The sequence below is a fragment of the Lagenorhynchus albirostris genome, chromosome 15, assembly GCF_949774975.1.
Source record: "Lagenorhynchus albirostris chromosome 15, mLagAlb1.1, whole genome shotgun sequence".
NCBI classification, from domain to species: Eukaryota; Metazoa; Chordata; class Mammalia; order Artiodactyla; family Delphinidae; genus Lagenorhynchus; species Lagenorhynchus albirostris.
This window is the reverse complement of record NC_083109.1, coordinates 13,161,233-13,181,363: the sequence shown is the minus strand read 5'-3', so window position 1 is coordinate 13,181,363 and position 20,131 is coordinate 13,161,233. Positions and strand designations below refer to the sequence as shown.

The 20,131-nt window shown below is 49.1% G+C and overlaps 1 long non-coding RNA gene across 2 annotated transcripts in view; it reads left to right on the top strand.

Annotated features, from left to right (window-relative positions):
* The window catches only part of LOC132505308 (uncharacterized), a 42,894-nt gene extending 22,995 nt beyond the window's left edge, over positions 1 to 19,899 (top strand). Inside the window, exons 2-5 of one of the 2 annotated variants that reach the window (XR_009535355.1) lie at positions 3,910 to 4,028; positions 7,671 to 7,801; positions 8,497 to 8,572; positions 19,162 to 19,899. This is a non-coding gene — a long non-coding RNA (uncharacterized LOC132505308). The remainder of the gene's footprint in view (positions 1 to 3,909; positions 4,029 to 7,670; positions 7,802 to 8,496; positions 8,573 to 19,161) is intronic. The other variant, XR_009535354.1, reaches the window with a different exon arrangement.
* Positions 19,900 to 20,131: the final 232 nt, after the last annotated feature.

The window sequence follows — 20,131 nt, the reverse complement described above, 5'->3', positions numbered from 1 at the left end:
AATGGACACTAAAAGGGACAGCTGCCACTACCAGACTCAGGTTCCCTCCTTCTCCATCTCTCAGCTCTGCCCTCCTCTGTTGGGGCTCCCCACTGCCAGGGGTCCAGGCTGAGATCCTCCCATTTCCCGGGCCAATGGAAAGAGACCCCCACTCCAGCCCCTACCAAGTTTTTTTTTTTTTGCCAGAAATCACAGAATTTCAATTCATTGTCTCAGTAGGGGTTTAGAACTCCTTTCTGGAACCTGGGGTGATGCCCTAGGAAACTCAAGTGCTAAGAATGGAGACAAGACTGCACAGTGGGTGCTATGCAGGGACAAACAGCTGACATCCCGTTCACCCGTCAGAATCCACCGTTTACTATGACTATTGTAGGAAAACCTGGCTCGCAAAACTGGATCCTCCACGTGCTCCGTTCATTCAGTGATCAAAGATGACTGATTCTAGCCTGATGCAATCAGATGTTGCCATTGGAACACATCCCATTAGAGATGCAGAGATGGAACAAAAAACCTCCCTAAATGGCTTAAGTTCAGCAAACTTATTCTGTAAAAGGGCCAGATCGTGAATATTTTAGGCTTTGCGGGCCAAGTGTGGTCTTTGTCACATATTTGTGTGTGTGTGTGTGTGTGTGTGTGTGTGTGTGTGTGTGTGTGTGTGTGTGTAAAAACCGTTTTAGTTCAGGGGCTGGACAAAAACAGCCTGTGTGGGCTGGATGTGGCCCAGGGCACTTGTTTGCAAACCCCCGATCCATCAGAGAAGGCAAGACACAGATGGGTGAGCAGAGGGCAGGGACAGCCTCCTGTTGCCTGCGCTGGCCACACGTGTGTGTCTGCAGAGACCACGTGGAGGGAGGGGTGGGCATGGGGCGGGTTCCTGGAGGTGACAATTGAGAGCTGGCTCAGGAGCTGCCAGAGCGGACCCCGTTATTTCAGGCGCCTGGAATCTGTTCATCTTCCTGCTGGCAGTACCGCGTGTTTCTCTGGAGAACCACTGCTGCCCCCGCCTCAGCTCAGACCTCAGCCCACCAGGGTCGCACATCCCCCATCTCAGTAAAGATCTAGGAATGAGCATGTGGCCCCAAAGTCCCCGTGAGACTTGCTGCTGACAGGGGGTCCTTTGTGTGCTGATCAGAGCTCCTCACGCCTGCCCTCCACCCTCCACTGTCTGCTCTTTCACGTGTAGAATAAAACTCAGGCCCCTCCCACGACCTGATGGGGCTCCCGCTCACCTCTCCAGCCTCTCTCCCCCTTCACCCTTTATCCCCAGCCACTCTCATCTCCTGTTCTTGCACTGACATACCCCCCTTGGTCCCTCTGCTGTGCCTTGGCCCTTGCTGGTCCCTCTGCCTGAAACATTCCTCTCTCCAGTATTCACAGAGCTCGCCTCATGTAGATTTTTTCTAAAAATTGACCTCCTTTCCCAACTGCTCTAAAATAGTCCCTTTTTATTATCTCCTTGCCTTGCACTGTTTTTCTTCATCATGTTTGTCACAGCTGACATCTTTCATGTTTATTTGTTAATGCCTGTGTTGTCAGTTACCCACCTGGACTGGAAGCTCCAGGAAGGCAGGAGCCTGTTTTGTCTCAGGAATCCTCAGCACCTAGAAAAAATTTTGGAACAAAGTGATACTCCCTGAATATTGGCTGAATGCATAAGTTAATGTTGGCACAAAGATGTTCCCTCTTTCCCAGAAGCCTTGAGTCTGAGAAGAGGTGAAATATATTGCAGCCACAAAGGGAAAATTTATGTGAGAACAGAGCCAAGAGATACAGAAACCAGATCCTGATGGTATCCTTTGGACAACTTGATCAACCCGTACCTGAAACTTGATCAACCTGTACCTGAAGCTAGCACACTGCTGCTGTTTTCAGTTACAAAAGTCAATGCATTCTCTTAGTGCATAAGCCATTTTTTTCCTTTCTAAAAAATTTTTATATGCATAAACCATTTTGAATTGGAGGTTTTGTTGCTTGTAATAAAGGAGTCTTCTGAGTATGATTTGGCTAGTCAGAGAGGAGGGAATAGGGAGAAAAGGAGAGGAGAGACGAGAGCACATGCTGTGTGGTTAAATGATATATCAGGAGATGGAGCAATTCCAGCCTCTAATGCAGTGAAGTTCTCTGTGAGCCTTAGAGAAGTCCAGCAAAGTAGGAATATAGAAATGTGGTGAAATTTAGGATAATTGAGTTGGGCCTGTTTGGAACACATTCTCACTACAAAGCAGGGAGAGCGTGGGTCCTACAGAGAACATGGATGCTGGGGTCAAGTGAGCTGTGAGGCGCACCCACCTGCTCAAGCCTCTTTCCCACAGTGAGGCCTCGGGCAAGCACTTGGACTTCAGCTTTCTTGTCTGAGAAAATGGGATGACAAGACCCAATCTCAACAGAGCTGTAAGGAGGATTAAATAAGGACATACACGTTAAAATGCCCAGAAGAGGTGACCCATGGCAGGCATTCAATAAATAGCAGCTGTGATTATCATGATGGGGTCTGGATTGCTCGACTTCAAATTGGCACTTGAATTTGGAGAGCTGCTAAAGCTCTGCTGCCCCCAGAATGGAGGGTCAGACACAGGACTGCTCCACAGAGAAAGCAAAGCTTGTGGCTTCCCCGAAGTCTGTGCCCTGGTCAGATCTAACAGGCAACAAGCATCATGAAAAACACTCCGTTTTTTTTTTTTTTTTTTTTAAGCCAAAAGACCAGCTGAATTTATTCATCAGGCATAGCAACTTTCCACTTCCTAAAGGACAGCGAGCTAATGTACAGGCATGAAAATAAAAACTACCATGGTGCCCAGAGATTAACAGTAGCCTTGACAGCAGTTTAAAAAGTAGAATACTTCTTCTCACTTGTCAGTGGCCTTTCACTCATTTCCTGAAACTTTACCCTGAGGAGAATCCTGTTCCCTCAACTCAAAAAGATCAGTTCGAGAACCGGTAATGACAAGGGGTGGAAGGTCAGTGAACGCTCAGAGTTTTACATGATGTCATCTTGTGCAACTTGTTGCAAAAGCCTGATGATGCTCACACCACCGTCCTCCCCGCCCCCTGCAGGTGATGTAATGCTTTCCCGTCTGTGTCCACTCTGTCACAGAGCATCCGAGGAAGGAACTTAAATGCCGGTGGATTACACAGTGACGAAGCTACTGTCTTCCCTCTTTCTCTTCCACCCTTCTGGTTAAGCCCAGGAGCGCGTCTCAGCTGGGTACTCGGAACGCCTTATCATCTCTCCAGGGCTTTCTAATCCCCCAAGCTCATTAGGGGTGACTCTGGGACAGGAAACCAAATCACTGACTACGTGGCCAAAGAGTCTTTGAACCCCTTTGTGCACATTCATTCATCAGATTAGTTAAGCTCTAAGAACAGTGTCTTCATTGATAAAATAAAATGCAGAAGTTTTGATGGGGAGGAGTGCAGGAAACTTCCATACCTGGGACAGGAAGCCCAGATGAAAAGCCAAAGGCTGGGCCCCCAGGAACTTGGGGGACAGGGAGGGCACAGCTGTTGGACGGTCAAAGGAATCCTGGGAAGTCGCCATCGTAGAAGAGTGATGGGGACATACTGAACCCAGAGTCACTGCCCCCCCCCCATTTTTGCAGAGGGAATTGCAGAGGGATGTCTAGGCTCTTCTAGATGCTCTGTTCCAATAGAAAGGTACACTACGGGCCCTCATGCCTGCCCCGTCTGCCATCTGAACACCTCCAAGTCTTCTGCGGCTGGCGAAGTCTTTGCTCTGATTACCATTCATCACAAGTTGACGATGGATCCAATACCTGGGGCCTGTGTGCCCGGAGCTAACAGAGCCCATCTGTACGGACTGCTTGGCGCCAGGACACAGGCCCGAGCAGCGGGGCGATGGGGCTGGCAGCCTCGTATGTTTTCCCTCCTGTCTCACATTTCTCCATCCAGGAGCAGCAGACAGAGCGGTATGCGCACCTCCAGAGAACTCGGAAGTCTGGCAGCCTCTGAGGCCTGACCCCTCACTGGGCACATGGAAACGAGCCCTGAGAAGAAGCCTGGAGAAGAAGGTGGGCATTTATCAGGGTCCCATTCACCTCTTCCTAAGGACATGAGATGACTTGTTTAGCCACTGCTGAGAGACCTGCTCATTCCACTGGGAGAAGCTTCCAGGGGCTTTGCCTTAGCCAGCTGTCCACGACTCCGGATCAATGCCCGGTTGCTCACGTTCCCTCTTCCTGCCACCTTCCAAGGCATCAGCAAAGCCATGGCTCTATCTCTCCATCATAGACCCTGCATTGTCCACTTCTCTCCACCTCCATCAAGTCCACTCTGATCCAAACCACCACCATCTTTAACCTGGACCACCTCAAACTTGTCTCTTCCATCTTGCACTCTGCAATCCATCCTCCACAGAATGGTCAGAAGGATCATTTGAAACGATATATCAGACCAAGTCACTTGCCTGTTAATATTTTCCAGGGGCGGGTAGTTGCATCCAGAATAAAATCCCACCTCCTTCCCTGGCTTCAACTCTCTGTGTTCCTGGCCCCTCTGTAACACGCTTGCAACACTCCAGCTGGACTGGGGTGCTTTCTGTTCCTTGAACACCAAGCTCACTCCTACCTCAGGACCTTTGCATATGCACCCCTCATTGCCCAGATAGATCCCTTCCTAGATCGTTAAAGGAACCACCTCATTGTCATTTTCCTTTGTAAGCACCCTCTCTATGTTAATTTCTTCCCTGGATGCTAGAATTTCATAAACATCTGTTCCAACATCAAAGCTCCTATCTGGCTGCCACCTTATCATGTTCTTGCCCCAGGGCCCTTCCTGCTCTGGGCTTGATGGTTCCTAATGGTCTGGCCTGGTGGAGATGACACAGGAGCAGAGGTCAGAGAATACTGGCTTGAGCCCCGACTCTATTACTTGGTTGCTTTGTGCTCATGCCTCATTTTCCTAATCTATAAATCTATAGAATATTGATTTTCCTTCTCAGGGTTCCTGGGAGGACATGGGAGCTAAGAGAGGTGAAGTGTTTAATAAACTGGGATGTTCTTCTCAGATATTCATTAACACTCAACACATACTTATTGAACACCTACTGCAAGTCAGACAGGCCTAGACTAAGAATCCAAGGAACAGTTTCTGCCCTTGAGCACAGGGGGAAGGGGACAGTGGTCCGGCCCACAGAGGCAGCCAGAGACAGCCTGCATTCCAATCCTGTATCTGTCACTCAACAGTATTATGACTTTGGAAAAATGCCTTCGTTTCTCCCATGTCGGTTTCATACTCCAGAAATCGGTTTAATTGCACTTTCCAGAGTGGTTGTGAGGATTATGCAAGTTAATCTAAATAAAGCTCTTTAAAAATGCCTGACATAGTAGGGATTAAATAGTCATTAGTTATCAGAAGGGGAGGCCAATTGGTAAACCCAATTCTCCACTTTATTTCCTGTCTACTCACTGCAGTTCAAATGCTACCCATCGCTCTAGGCTCTGATCAACCCCCCAACTCATTAGTCAGACACCTCCTGCCTACAAGCCACCTCTTCCCGGCTCTACAGCCCGGCTCTTCGTAAATATTTGAGTTGTCTCTCCCAGCTTCACCGTGTCTTCCGAGTCACAGAAGATTCTCAAGAAATGTTATCAGAAAAAAGGACTTTATAGTTGAAATGGTAGCTTTCTTCACGGAGGTTCCATGTAGCCTGAGTACAACTGCTCCGTGGCAGAGTTAAAAAGTAAGGTTGGGTGAGTGTTCTCAAAATGTTTTCTCATGTTTGGGAACAAAGCTGAAGGAGGGATGGAAACCTCCCAGCCGCAGCCCTGGCGGCTCCACCTCTGGGAAAATGCACACAAAGCTCCTGAAATCTACCAGCTACTGAAATGCACAGAGATCTTGAAATTCACCAGCTCTTGAAATGCACACAAAGAAGGGAAAAGGCAGGATAATGTGATGAGGAGAAGAGGGAAGAGGGGATGGAGGAAGCACAGGAAGGGGAAAGGTGGAAGTACAGGGAGTCGGGGGAGGGGATAAGGGACGGGCTGACTGATGCCTTGCCTCTGCTCGGGTCTTAGATATTACTTTATTTCATTCTCACAACAAGCCCTCGGAAGCAAGAATTATGTTATAAATAAAGATCGGCAACTCCACGGAGAAAAGAGCTTATGTTTTATGTTGTTCAGTTTGTTTGCTTTGTCTTGGTCATTGTTGTACCTATAGTGCATAGAACAATACCTGGCATATAGTACATGCTCAAGAAATATTTGCTGAATGGATGACTAAAGATCGAATGAAATGAACAAAGAAGGCTCTAAAACTTGAATAGACATGTCTCCAAAGGAGATGTACAGATGGCCAACAAGCGCATGAAAAGATGCTCTGTATCACTAATGGTTAGGGAAATGCAAATCGAAACCACAGTGAGATACCACTTCACATTCATTAGGATGCTGGCTATAAAAACAAACAAACAAACAAACAGAAAAAAGTGTTGGTAAGGATGTGGAGAAATTTGTCCCCTTGTGCTATTGCTGGTGTAAAGTAAAATTGTCAAGCTGCTGTGGAAAACAGTATGTCAGGTTCTCAACAAATTACAGATAGAATTACCATAAGATACAACAATTCCGTTTCTGAGTATACGTCCCCAAAGATTTGGAAGCAGGAACAAGAACAGACATTCATACGCCCATGCCCATAGCAGCATTATTCACAATTGCCAAAAGGTGGAAGCTACCCAGGTGAGCATCAACAGATGAAAGAATAAACAAAATGTAGTTTATACATGCAGTGGAAAATTATTCAGCCTTAAAAAGGTAGGAAATTCTGACACACGCTACAACACGATGAACCTTGAAGATATTATGTTAAGTGAAATAAGCCAGACACAAAAAGACAAATATGATTCCACTTACATGAGGTACCTAGAGGAGTCAAGCTCATAGAGACAGAAATTAGAAAGGTGGTTGCTAGGGGCTCTGAAGAGGGAGAATGGGGAGTTAGTGTTAATGGGAACAGAGCTTCCATCTTGTAAGACGAAAATATTTCTGTAGATGGTTGGTGGTGATAGTGGCACAACAATGTGAATGTACTTAATACCACTGAACTGTGCCCTTAATGTTTAATAAAATAGTAACTGTTGTTATATGTATAATTAAACAATTACAATTTTAAATGTATTAGCTTTAAAAAGAGAGAGAGAAAGAGATAGGGCTTTAAGAAAGGCAACGCCCTACTGCACATCACAATACTAGTCTTTGGCAGCTGTGGAATCGTTTCGGGGGTTGGCTGAAGGGGTCTCAGCCTCAGACTGACAACGGGGAGGAAAGGGAGAGAGAAGCCAGAGAAAGCCAGGAGAAGCCGACCGGGGGCTGAGGCTGGGCCACCGTTGGGGTGATGGACTGTTGAAACGCCAGACCCAGCAAGGTGGAACCCAGGGTCAGTAGGGGACGCCCACAGAGATGGGAACTGTGGCCGCTCCCTATGCCCTAGTCCCCTGTGGGCTTCTCTATGGATCCAGAAGCAGAGCCATAAGCAGAAAGCTTTCAGTTTCAAGTGACAGGAACCTAGCCGGTGCAAGCCAGGAAAGAATCCATTGGCTCATGGGAGGAGTACACCAAGGGACAACGTGGGATTCAGGCATGGCTGAAATCAGGAGCCCGCCTTTCACATTCCACCTCTCTGCTTCTCTTCCATCTCTGGCTCATTTGTAGGCCGCCTTTTCCCTCCTGATGGCAGAGGTGACCACCAGAAGCTGCAGGCTACATCTCACAAGTCAGCATCTACAGGCTGATCCCTCTGCAACCTGGCATCGCCCTGAGAAGCTGACCTCGGGCGCCCTGTGGTAAGTCCTCCGAAGAAATTAAACAGGCAGTCGGGAGGGAGGGGCTTTCAAGTTGAGTCCTCAGAGGAGGTGACGTTGGAGCTGAAACTACGTGCTGGGAAGGAGCTGCATGGAAAGGTCAGAAGGAAAGTCTTTCCGGATGACAGAATAGCAGAGGCACGATCCCAGAGGCAAGGGAGAGCTTGGCTGACTTAATACGGAAACGCTCACAATCATCAGGGTGAACGTAGTGTGTTTACTGTGTGTGAGGCTCCCTTCTAAGTGCGCATGTGTATCCCTCACCCCGGAGTTAGGTATGGTGACAGCAGAACCTGTTTTAAGGCATCAGACAGAGACACGGGATGCTAAATACACCTGCCCAGGGTCTCTACCGCTGGTAAACAATGGAGTCGGACTTTGAACTCTTTTCTCTTTCCCTCCCCTCCTCCACTCCCAAAGTGGAGGTATGGTACTTTGGCAGGTTTACTGCCAAACCTTAAATCTTGCCCTGGGTTGAGAGTGTGGTCAGAGCTAACGAGGGCAGGACCTTCCTATGGCTCGGCCTCACCCCTAATCCCTAGGCTGCCTCCCCGGTGTAATAAAACATCATTCAGTGAAGACTGAATGCTTCTCATCCTATCCAGAACACCCTTGCTTCAACGAGGGCAAGGGACACAGAATGACTTTCCCCTTTTTTCTTATTTCTCTTATGGAAGCAACCTTCTTGAAGATCTAGTCTAGCAGAACTTCAAGAACGGTCATTCCATGATCGGCAGTCACCGTGTGCCCAAGGTGGGTCAGCCTCTACGCCAAGACCCTGGGATCGAACGGTGAGCAAACCACAGGCCTCAGCTCCCTTAGAGATCTCGTTGCCTATCCGTGCCAAGCCTCTGTGGTAACTATTTCCTTGAAAAAACAATATCTGAGCAGAGAATAGAGGAAGGCTGGCTCAGGAGAACATCCCCATTGTAAAGGGTTCAAAGAAAACCAATATACCATGAGTACAGCCCTTAGAGCCCATCCCACGCATCCCCTTCACCCTCGCTTCCCTCCCTGAAATCAGCCACCCGCATCGTTTGCCAACTTCCGACAGTGTCGCTTTTGCCTGGGTGGGATTATGATACTCTCAAACGTTGACCACGTCTTTGGTCCCATGTGTGTGCCCCTGTTGTAAAGCCATTCTCGTTTCCAAGTCCTGCTGATTCTACCTCCTGAATCTTTCCCAGGTCCAGCCCCTTTTCTGCATCTTGGCCACCACTGCCCGCATTCAGGTCCCTATCATTTCTTGCCATTGTTTCTGTTACCGAAGCAGGTTGAGTTCGCCCGAGGCACAGCAAGCCACAATGCTGAGCTGCTGAGGTCTGCAGCAGGGAGGGTTTCTTTGCAAGGCAGCCCAGCGAATAGATGGGGAAACGCATCCTAAACTCACCTCCCTGAAGGCGAGGGGCTGGGGTATTTACGGGATAACGAATAAAGCAGCAGGGCGGTCCGAGGCGTGGGGAGTGTGGGTTTCTTGGGGAAACGTGATTGGAAAAAAGTGTGGTCATTGTCATCCTGTGCAGGTGTAACCAAGCTACAGGCCTCTGCACATTCAAAAGGTCACCAAGCGGACACTGGCGCATGCCCAGTTGGAGGGTCAGTGGTTCCACCCAGTCTTAACCAGCTCAGCTCAAAAACTAGACACAGCTGACTCCAAGTTCCTAGAAAACAGCTGATTCAGGCCTCTAAGGCCACTTGCCGCTTGAAGGACATACAAGTCTTTTGCAGATGACCTTGATTAGCGAAGGTGGGTAAAGTGGATTTGACTAATTTCCCACGGTTTCACCTCCTGGTCTCCCTGTCTTCAGTCTTAACCTCCTAAAATCCCAACTCCAGGCTCCCAGTGGAGAAATCAGACTACAGTGCAAATTGGACTATGGAAGGGGCTTTGGGGAAGGTTTGAGGCTGCCCAGCACCCTCTGAATGCTCACCCTGTGTTGGGGAGTTTCCCATAGTGCAGTTGCCACGTCCCCAGAGGGCAGTCATGGCATTCTCCCAGCCTCCTCTGCTGTGAGGGGCAGCCAGGTGACTCTGGCTTCTCCAATCAGATGCTCTCATTTGAGACTATGCTTTCGAAGGGAATATGCAGGGACAAATAGAACTGAGTTTTGTTAAGCAAAGCCGTGGAGGCATCTGGTCCTTCTGGAGGGCGTGGGGTACGCCTGCTGGTGCCCAGTGCCCTGTGGTCGGGTGCTGCTTCTGGCTGTGTCTCCTGATTTGGGCTTTCTGGACCTTCGGAGGATTTTCCATGTTGCCTGCCCTCCTTTAACGAATTTGAGTTTTGCTTAAACCAGTCAGAGTGGTGTTTGCTGTTTGCAGTTAAGAAGCCTGATGGATACAAACCACATCACTTTCCTACCTAAATAGTTTTCACTGGTTTCCCTGCCCACCGGGCCCTGCTCGCTCCTCCAGCCTCTTGCTTGGTGACCCCATCTCACGCTTTGTACTCTAACTACCAAGTATGGACCCCTTGCTTCCCTCTCCTTACACTACTCTGTTCAGGGAATTTTTATCTTCCTATAGGCTGGGATGTGCCCACTTTACAGAAGAGAAAGCTGAGTCTCAGCAACGTGGTCACATATTGACCCCAGAGTCAGAACCAGAACTCGGATCTCCATGTTCCGCCTGAGATCCCGTCTCCTTTTAGCTGGAGTTCAAGGCCTTCCTAAAGCCCCTTTCCCCCGTGTGCCCCTACACCCGCAGCCCAACCCCTTACCACCCCACGCACTCTGGCTTATTCTCTACCCAGGCCCAGGCAGCTTCCTCACCCGGGACCATCTCCCCGTCCCGTTGGCCTGGTGGTGAGGGCACAGGCTCTGAAGCCACACTTCTGGACTCAAGTCTTGGCTCTGCCTCTTCCCAGCCTCGTGAGATTAGGCAGGTCACCAAACCTCTCTGTGCCCCCGTTGTCTCATCTATAAAATCGGGTCATGACGGTAAGCCTGTTAAGCGTGTTGGGTGGAAACTCAGATGAGTCGCTCAGTGAGCGCACAGCGACTGTTAGCTGCTATCATTCTTATCATCATTGTCATTGTCATCTGGCAATGTCCGTGTCTGCCCACCTCTCTCTTTTTTTTTTTTTTTTTTTTTGCGGTACGCGGGCCTCTCACTGCCGTGGCCTCCCCCGTTGCGGAGCACAGGCTCCGGACCCACAGGCTCAGCGGCCATGGCTCACGGGCCCAGCCGCTCCGCGGCATGTGGGACCCTCCCGGACCGGGGCAGGAACCCGCGTCCCCTGCATCGGCAGGCGGACTCTCAACCACTGCGCCACCAGGGAAGCCCCGAGCACCTCTCTTGACTTCTCTTCCCTTTGGGTGGCCCCTCCCCAGTGAGGAGGATTCATTGCTTCCTGCTCAGGGCATAGGCAGCAGCGGGGGTGGTGAAGAGGCTGCAGCATGGAACCAGAAGCCTTGGGTTCATACCTTGGCTCTAGCCACCTATTATTTGCTGTGTGATCTTGGGCAAGTGACTTAACCTCTCTGTGTGTGCCTCAGTTTCCTGGGGGAAATGGCGCTGATAACGGGAGCCAATTCATGGAGCAGTGGTGGAGACCAAATGTGTCAATACTTAAGGCGGCGTCTGGCGCACGGGGAGCAACTCCATAATGTTGGCGCTTATTAGTTGTTTATGTCTGTCTTGCTCTCTAAACCTGAAGGGCACGAAGCAGGCTTTATTTATCTCTGTGTTCTTGGCACCTCGTACAGTGCCTGGACCTGGTCGTTGCCACATGAGTGCCCCGTGCTTGCAGTCTGATCTCGTATCAGCTAGTTTTTTCATTCTCCCTGCCCGGAGGACACTGTTCCAGCCTGAAAAGATAAAAGAGTACCTCCATCCAAGCTTGGTGCCTTTGGGAGCTGCTGGCCCCGGAAGCCCAAGAAGACCCGGGGCCTGGGGAGCCCGTCAGCTGTGGGGACTGGCGCTCCTCGGCAGGGGACTTGCGGACCAGCCGCCCTCAGCAGGGGAGCATTTAGGGTCTCATTTGGAGGCATCTCGGGGAAGGCATCACGCAGGGGGCCACAACATATGCTGTCTCTCGGGCGATGCCAGATGGTGGGGATTTGGCCGGGCTCCCTCTAGATCTGTGAGCCCGCTGACCCATTCAGAGGCTCCAAAATGCTAAGGAGAAATGATAATGTGCTTTGAAATGACTGGAGCTGGAAGCCGCGTGGAGCCTGGCAACGAGGGGGCACACCCTTGCTGCTGGTACTTGACACACTCACGCACCAGCGGAGCAGGATGGGTTCCAGCCGGCTAATGACCACCCTGGTTAGCTGTCTGGTTCATTCCATCTGACCACTGTGTAGAGGATCTGGAATAGAGGGTGATTAAGAGATCACTGCCTGAGCGCAAACCTCAGCTCCTCCACTTACCAGTTGTACCGACCTTGGGCAAAGAACTTAATTCTCTGTGCCTCAGTATCCCTGTCTGCAAAATGGGAATACTATCGCTGTAACAGCAGTAAAACATTCTGTTCACCTGTGTTGTCACTATGACAACGGCTAACTCACACAGCGCTCTCCACATGCCGGGAGCTGTTCTCTACGTGGATTCTCTTGTTTAATCCTACGACCACCCCAAGAGGGAGGTGCTATTATTATCTCTAGTTTTTAAATCAGCAAAGTAAGGAGAGTTCAAACAACTCACTCAAAGTCATAAAGCTAGAAGTTGGCAGAATCAGGATTCAAACTTAGCCAATCTGGTCCACAGTCCGTGTTCTTACCATTGAGCCGTTGCTGCCTGACAATAAGACAGAGACCTCATCAATGACAGTCTTGCCCTGCAGCAAGCACTTATGATCCACCCTGGAAGGTTAAAGAAAGCCATGTATGCAACGACTCAAAGCAAACGCACACCCTCAGCTTAGCTAACTGATGATGACCCATCTTTTTTCCCCTCAGATACAAGGCATTAGTTTGGATGATTTGGGCTGCAAGTAACAGTTAACCCTACTCCCAAGTGTTTTCAACATTGGTGACGTCAGTGGTTATTATTATTCACATAGGAGTTTAGGTTGCTGCAGCTTGGTTAATCCAGTGACTCAGGGATGTCATTAAGCAACCTGGGTCTTTCCCGTTTTGTGTTCTGTGATCTTTGGGACGCCAGCTTTGTCCATAGACCAGCTCCCCTCTTGACAACCAGGTGGCTGCCAACACTTCCAGGTAGTTCTGCATGTGAAAAATGTCTGAAAGAGAGGGGAGTGATTGTCCGTTCTTGGGTATTTTCTTAGGAGTCTGAAAACATTCTGTAGAGTCTTCAAGAAGACTTCCCATCACGTCTGATTGGCCAGTAGTGGGTCACGTGCTCCTTCCTAGACCAGTCCCTGCAGGGGGCTGTGACCTCACTGACTGGTCATCTGGAGTTGACTGGCTGGGGGTGAAGCAGCAGCCCTGGTCCCTGCACAGACCTGGTGCTTCTCTACTTCCCTTGACTCACTTCTGCCATTTGTCCTGCAGGAATGCCTGTCCTGTTCCTTGGTGTCATCATGACATTGTATTATTTAGGAACCATTTCAGTTGCAAGTAACAGGCAATCCAACTAAGAGTGACTTAAATGAAGATGGGTTTGTTTTTCTTACATCACAGGAAGAAGCCCAGAGGCAGGCAGTACGGAGCCAGAGCTGTATCTCTCACTCATGTTCCAAGGACCAGACTCTTTCTGTCTCCCCACTTTGCATCCTCCGCATAGTGGTTTTTATCCACAGGCTCATCAAACACCCTCTGGTTCTAAAGTGGCAGCTCCACTTCCAGGCGGGGATGAGAGAGAAGGAAGGAGGGGAGGTTGCTGTGTCACAGAAGCAGCAGCGCATTCTCGGGAACACCATGTGGATATCCATGTATGTTCCATTGGCTGGAATGGGGTCATGTGGCTACCATTAGCTGCAAGGGAGTCTGGGAAAGTGAGCATCTTAGCTGGGCACAGTGACATCTTGATCAAAGCTGGGGTCCTGATGGTGAGGAGGGAGAAGCGGATACTTAGGGGGCAACTAGCTGTGTCCGCCACACGCTTCTTTACAGCTCGGATCACACCACACTCCCATGTAAATCCTTCCACACTCACCCCAAGGGAATGGGCTCCCCTTCCCTTCTAAGAAACTAACATGAAAAAGGAAGCGGGAAGAAGAATCTGATGAAATACCCACCCGAGTCATCCCTCCAAACCCTTTCAGGTGGTGGTGATGGTACATCCTTGCTGGGCGGGGAAACTGAGGCTCAGAGGGTAGTAATGATTTGCCCAAGGTCAAGCTAGGTACAGGGCTTAGCAGGAATATGGACCTGGGCCTTTCTCATTGGCAAGTGCACGCTCTCTCCCATCCACCAGTTCCCATGGAACTCCAGTTAGCCTGGGTAAATGGTCACTGTCGGCTCACGGCCAGTTCTCCTGTCTGTTGCTTCATCTCTCCCAATAATACTGCACATTCCTTAAGGTCTGTGGGGTTCCTGTGTTCCCATACAAGGGGGAGAGTACCCCCCTCAACCCTGGCCTCCTGGCTGAGGATGGAGGGACTATCGCGGGCTGGAGGTGGCGTGTGAGCACGACTGTGAGCCTCTGACTCTAGAAACCCCAGCACGTCGCTTCTAACTGTGGGGAGAACGTTAAGTTTTCAAGTGGGCGCCTCGCTTGGACAGATGCGAACACAAACACGGAACATTTTTCTCCCTTCTCTCCCTCCCCTGAGTTCTGTTGGGGGCCGGTTCATGGGAAGTTGGTTAATTGGAACTGTCCCTGCTGCCCCAGTGAGAAATGGGACGTTGTACACCACGTCTCCTGGAGAAAGACTCCCATCTGTTCACTCCAGGAGGATAATTATGTGTATAAATTACCCGCCTTCTCATCCCTCCCCCGCCCAGCTGCACGAGGGGGCTGTGCTCTTGAAGATTCCCGAGTGACCTTTGAGATGCAGGAATATGACTGAATCAGCTCTTGGACCAGTCACGTGCCCTGAGCACGACTGCCGTATCCATTTTCTATTCTATGGACATTTATTTTGAACCATTTTTTTGTAATGAACCTGTGACTGGGAAGGGTGCTTCCACAATGATTATCGTTGAACTTGGTGTGACTTCCAGCAACAGAGAAAGTCCCCGACTGTCACTTACCTCTTACTAGAGGAAAGACCCCAGGCTGAGCAGCTTAGGAAAATGAGCAAGTGCTTCCCACGGCCGTAATGCAGTAAATCTCTCTCTGAATACCCCAGCTGTGAAATCGATTGCGTGGAACTTTCTCTACCTGGGAGAGCCCTGGTCTGGGAGCGAGGGTTTGTGGGTGGAGTCTGGTCACTGCACTGACCATTGATGGTACCTTGGGCAGCTCACTTCCTTTTCAGGGGCCTCAGTGCTCCCACCTGGAGAATGGGAGGAGGTTAGGTTTCAATTACCCCTGTGGTGAGCAGAATAATGGTCCCCTAAGATGTCCATGTCCTAGTTCTTGGAAACTAAACATGCTCGTTAAATGGCAAAGGGGAATTAGGTTGCAGATGGAATTAAGTTGCTTAGTCAGCTGACCTTAAAATAGGGAATGATCCTGGGTTATCTGGGTGGGACCAGTGTTAGCAGCAGCGTCCCTGCAAGTGGACAAGGGAGGCAGAAGGGAGAGAGAAGCAGCGTGAGAAGGACTTAGCCTTACATCGCCGACTTTGAAGATGGCGGGATGAGGCCATGAGCTAAGGAATGTGGGTGGCACAGGAGGTGGAAAAGGCCAGAAAACAGATTCTCCCTTAGAGCAGCCCTGCTGATACTTTCATTTCAGACCTTTGAGACCCATGTCAGACCCGTGACAATGAGAACCAGTCCTCGTAGAGCGCACACCACGAGCCGGGCATGGTTTGACGAGCTTCACATGTGTCACCTCATTGCATCTTTAGAGAAACCATGAAAGGGGGGGTTATTATTGTCTCAGCCATTTGACAATTGAGGAAACTGAGGCCTAGGGAAAGCACAGAGCTTGCCCAGGGTCACAGAGCTGGGAAGGGTGGAGCCTGGGTTTCCACCCTTTTGGATCATCAGCCTGTCCCCATTCTCTGTGCAGACGATGGGCATTTCCTCAATTTTATGGAAAGTGCTGTGCAAACGTGGTGCCGGTGAGGTGACCACAAGTCATGCTCAGTTTGCCTGGGACAGGGGCCGTGTCCTGGAATAATTGCTAATGGTGCCTCCAGCCGTGCTCAACAAGGATCCAGTTTGGGGGATGAATCACATAGTCAGCCCATGGACCCTCCCTCCCAGTGGGGACTGAAGCCTCAAGGAGGTGGATGAGCAGAGTGGGACCAGCCGGGCTCAAGGAACACGTAAGAAAGGCCTGGAACTGGGTAACTTCCATCTGAGTCTTGGTTCTAAGACCATTTTATTCTGTGACCCTGGGAAATAAGAGCCCATGTGGTCAGCCCTCAGCCCAGGGCTGACTTTTCCTGTCTTCATCTTTGCTACTCTTTTCCCTCACGTAGCATCTTCCCTGGGGATCCCCACACATGGTCAGGCACACGTCTGGCCCAGGGCCTTTGCTCTTATTTACAGAAATTACCCCCTTTCCTCCTCTGATTTTTTGCTCAAATGTCAGCTTCTCTGAGATGCCTTCTTGACCACTGTTTAAAATTGCAAACGACTCCCTCCCTGCCAGAAACGCATCTCCTTCCCTTCCTGTATCGTTCTTCAAAAATCCAAACACAGTCTGACTTATTATATATGTTACTTATTTATCCTGCTTATACTCTGTCTGCTCCAACAGTATTAGAGCTCCAGAGGGTCAGGATTTTTGCCCCTTTGTTTTTAAACTACGCTATCCCTGGTACCACCAACAGCATCTGTCATAGAGTGGGCACTCAATGAGTGAATGAATGAATTCAGGGAAGAAATGATATCTTGGCATAAGTTTGTGGAATTGACAAATGAATGAATTTGAGAGATATGAAAGAAAATTTCTCATCTGCTTTTCACATGCAGCCAACTTTTCCTTTGTGCTGTCCGCATTTACTGTCATATTCACACATTCCCTGATGTTATATAAACATTCATTTATTTTCTACCAGGACTGCATTGTTTTCTATTTACATTAACAGTGCGTCTAGAATTTATTTCAACGGACGTAATGACATATGGATCGCATTTAATATTTTTGTCTAGATCTCTAGGTCCTTTCCAAATTGTCTGAATGTCATTTATTGAATAATCTACTTTCCGCCAAATAATGGAAATGCAAGCTTTATCACATTGTGAAATCTTATATCTTTTCCTGAACTTTCTATTGAGTTCTGTTCTCAATCAGCCCCACACTTCAGTTATTATGATTCTATGTGTGAGAATATCTGCTAGAACTAACTCCATAATTTCTTTTTTATTCAAAAAAATTTTTTTATGACTTTCTTTTCCAAATTCACTTTAGAGCATTTTCCTCATGATAACTGCATGGAACTTCACATTCTATAGCTTGAAAGAAAGGAAATAGATATCTAGTCAATATTAACTTTTATCCAGTAATAGGCTATGAAACTTATCATTTCATTCTTTTCTTGCATAGCTTTATTCACATGACTCCCACGGACCTGTTATAACAATAATACCTAAGTCCTGTATATCATTGCTGTTGAAAATTGGATTTGTTTCTGTTTGGGATTTAACTTGCTTATTCTTCATACATAGGATACATTAATTAGCACCTGGATTCTGTTCCATCGATCTTTTCCTTTATTCCTGTATCAACACCAAATGTGGTAAAGCAAGTTCCTCTTAAATTTCCTTCCTTCTCAACAAGCTTTTAGGTTCTCCTTACTTGTTCCTCTCGTTATGGAAATGTCATAACTGGCTTGCTTGGCTCCCTAACTATAGGCTGACTTTGTAGCTCATGGCATTTCTGGCACAATTATAAGCCCTGAAAGTTCTGGTTGGTTCTCTTGGGTTTTCCGAGTGGATGACCCACTGATACTCTTTGTTCAAATTCCTCTGCTTCTCCCAGTCTGTCCCAGTGTCTGCATTGATCACTTGCTGCCCTTTGACACTTTCCCCGTCACCATCTGCGCGTCACTTGCACCTCGCGTTCTGTTCAGCAAGTCACACTCTTGTGTCTCGGCTCCATGTCTTGATCAGAAGGTTCTGTGTTTCCGGCCAGAGTCCCTCACACTGCAGACACCAAGTCAAAAACTATTGGCTTGGGAATCCCTGGTGGCGCAGTGGTTGAGGGTCCGCCTGCCGATGCAGGGGACGCGGGTTCGTGCCCCGGTCAGGGAGGATCCCACACGCCGCGGAGCGGCTGGGCCCGTGAGCCATGGCCGCTGAGCCTGCGTGTCCGGAGCCTGTGCTCCGCAACGGGAGAGGCCGCAACGGTGAGAGGCCCGCGTACCGCAAAAAAAAAAAAACAACACAAAAAACATTGGCTTAAATCTGATTCAAGAGCGAGAAGAGAAGTAAGACGTGTGTGAGCTGAGTTCTCCTTCTCATCTACTAGGAGTTCTGGGCCCCGATGTGTCCCTGGTGATTTTTCAAATAGTGGGATGGAGTTTGGTTAAGGGATCCATCCTTACGAACAGCGAGCTTCTTACAGGACTCCCAGTGCCCCGGGCATCGTTCTAAGGACTGGACACGCGTGAACTCGTGTCATCCCAAGAGCAATCCTATGAAGTGGGGACCATTATGCATCCACTTTTCATGTGGAGCTTCTAAACACACAGAGGTTTATGTCACTGGTCCAAGGTGACACAGTTAGAAAAACGACAGAGCCAGCATTTGAAGCCAGGGAGTGTCTTCCAGAGGTCGTGCTCTGAGACCATGGCACCCGCCACCTATGGGAGGGCCACCCACGTGGATTTTCCTGTGGGTCTCATCAGCTCATCATTGCTGACTTTGACCTTTTGGGTGCCAGGAAGTTTTCAGTTCAACCCAATAAGCCCTTCCAGTCTATTCTGGTCTCCATTTCATTCTGCTCTCTATGAAAATAGTCTGCATGACCTAGAAACAAAGGATTCCCCCCTTGTCCGGGGCCCCATCTCTGAGGCACCCGCTGAAGACACTGCGTCATTAGGACAGATGTTGACTCCGCCCCCTCAGGGCCCGGTCACCCTAGAGTGTAATGTAAATGGTTACATTTACAGGGATCTGGAGGTAAGAATGGCAGTGCTCTGCTGATGGGCAAGAGGATGCCCAGCAGAAGGGCCCAGGCTGCAACCACAGCCCTCCATCTCCCAGCTGGTGGATAAGCAGGTTGCAAACGATCTCCTGGTGACATGATCGCAGGGCTGGCTGACCCTGCTGGCCACTCCAGTCCTCCCGAGATTCCCAGGTGGACGGATTTCTCTAATGGTTCTGACTTCTTATTGTAGAAAACTGGAGATATTGAAGGGCTTGCTTGTTTCACAGCTTGAAGAACGGAGGACATCTGAGGTCTCACTCCAGCGGCATGAAGGTTTCGCTGAGCGTGGTGGTAGCCCATCCACATCTGAATCTTTGTCCTCGTTGGGATCAACACTGATGGAGGACAGCAGCTGTTCCATTGCCTGCACATCCCAGGCGGTGATGCACCTCGAAGAACCTCCATTATAGCATCGCAGAGCAGGGCAGGGTCTTGGAGACCAAGTGCTCCAGTCCATACTTCTGCAGACAAGCCAAAGGCCCAGGAGGTGAAGGGACTTGGTCAAGGTCACTCAGGAAATCCATGTCTGAGAAGGATAGGGAGGGACTCTTCTCAAAACTACCCATACAGCACTCTCTCCTTGGGAGAGCTTCTCCAGCCTGAAGGCTTTAAACATCTCCTACCTACTGACAGCTCCCGCATGTATATTTCTGGCCTGAAACTCCCCTGAATTCTCAACTCCCAACTCATGCACTCAGCTGCCCAGGCATATCAGCCTCAGCCTGTCCAAAATGAAACTTCTCACGCCTCCCTCTAAACCCGCTTCTTCTCTGGTCTTCCGCATCTCAGAGCAAGGCAAGGCTGTCGAGTTGCTCAGGACCCAAACCCGGAAGTCATCTTTTATTCATTTATTCTTTTTTTCTAGTTGAAGTAGAGTTGCTGTACAATATTATAGAAGTTACAGGTGTACAATACAGTGACTCACCATTTTTAAAAGTTACACTCCATTTATCGTTGTTGTATCAATAGATTATTTGCTATATTCCCTCTGTTGTATAATATATCCTTGTAGCTTATTTTATACATAATAATTTGTATGGAAGTCATCTTTATCTCCTTCCTTTCTCTCAGATGCCACGTCCAGTCCATCAAAATCCAAGCTGCTATCCTCTCTCACATGGGTTTTGCGTTGGCTTCTCACTGGTCTCCCACCTCCTGCCCTGCCCGTCAATGGTCTATGCTCATCTCTTCTCCTTA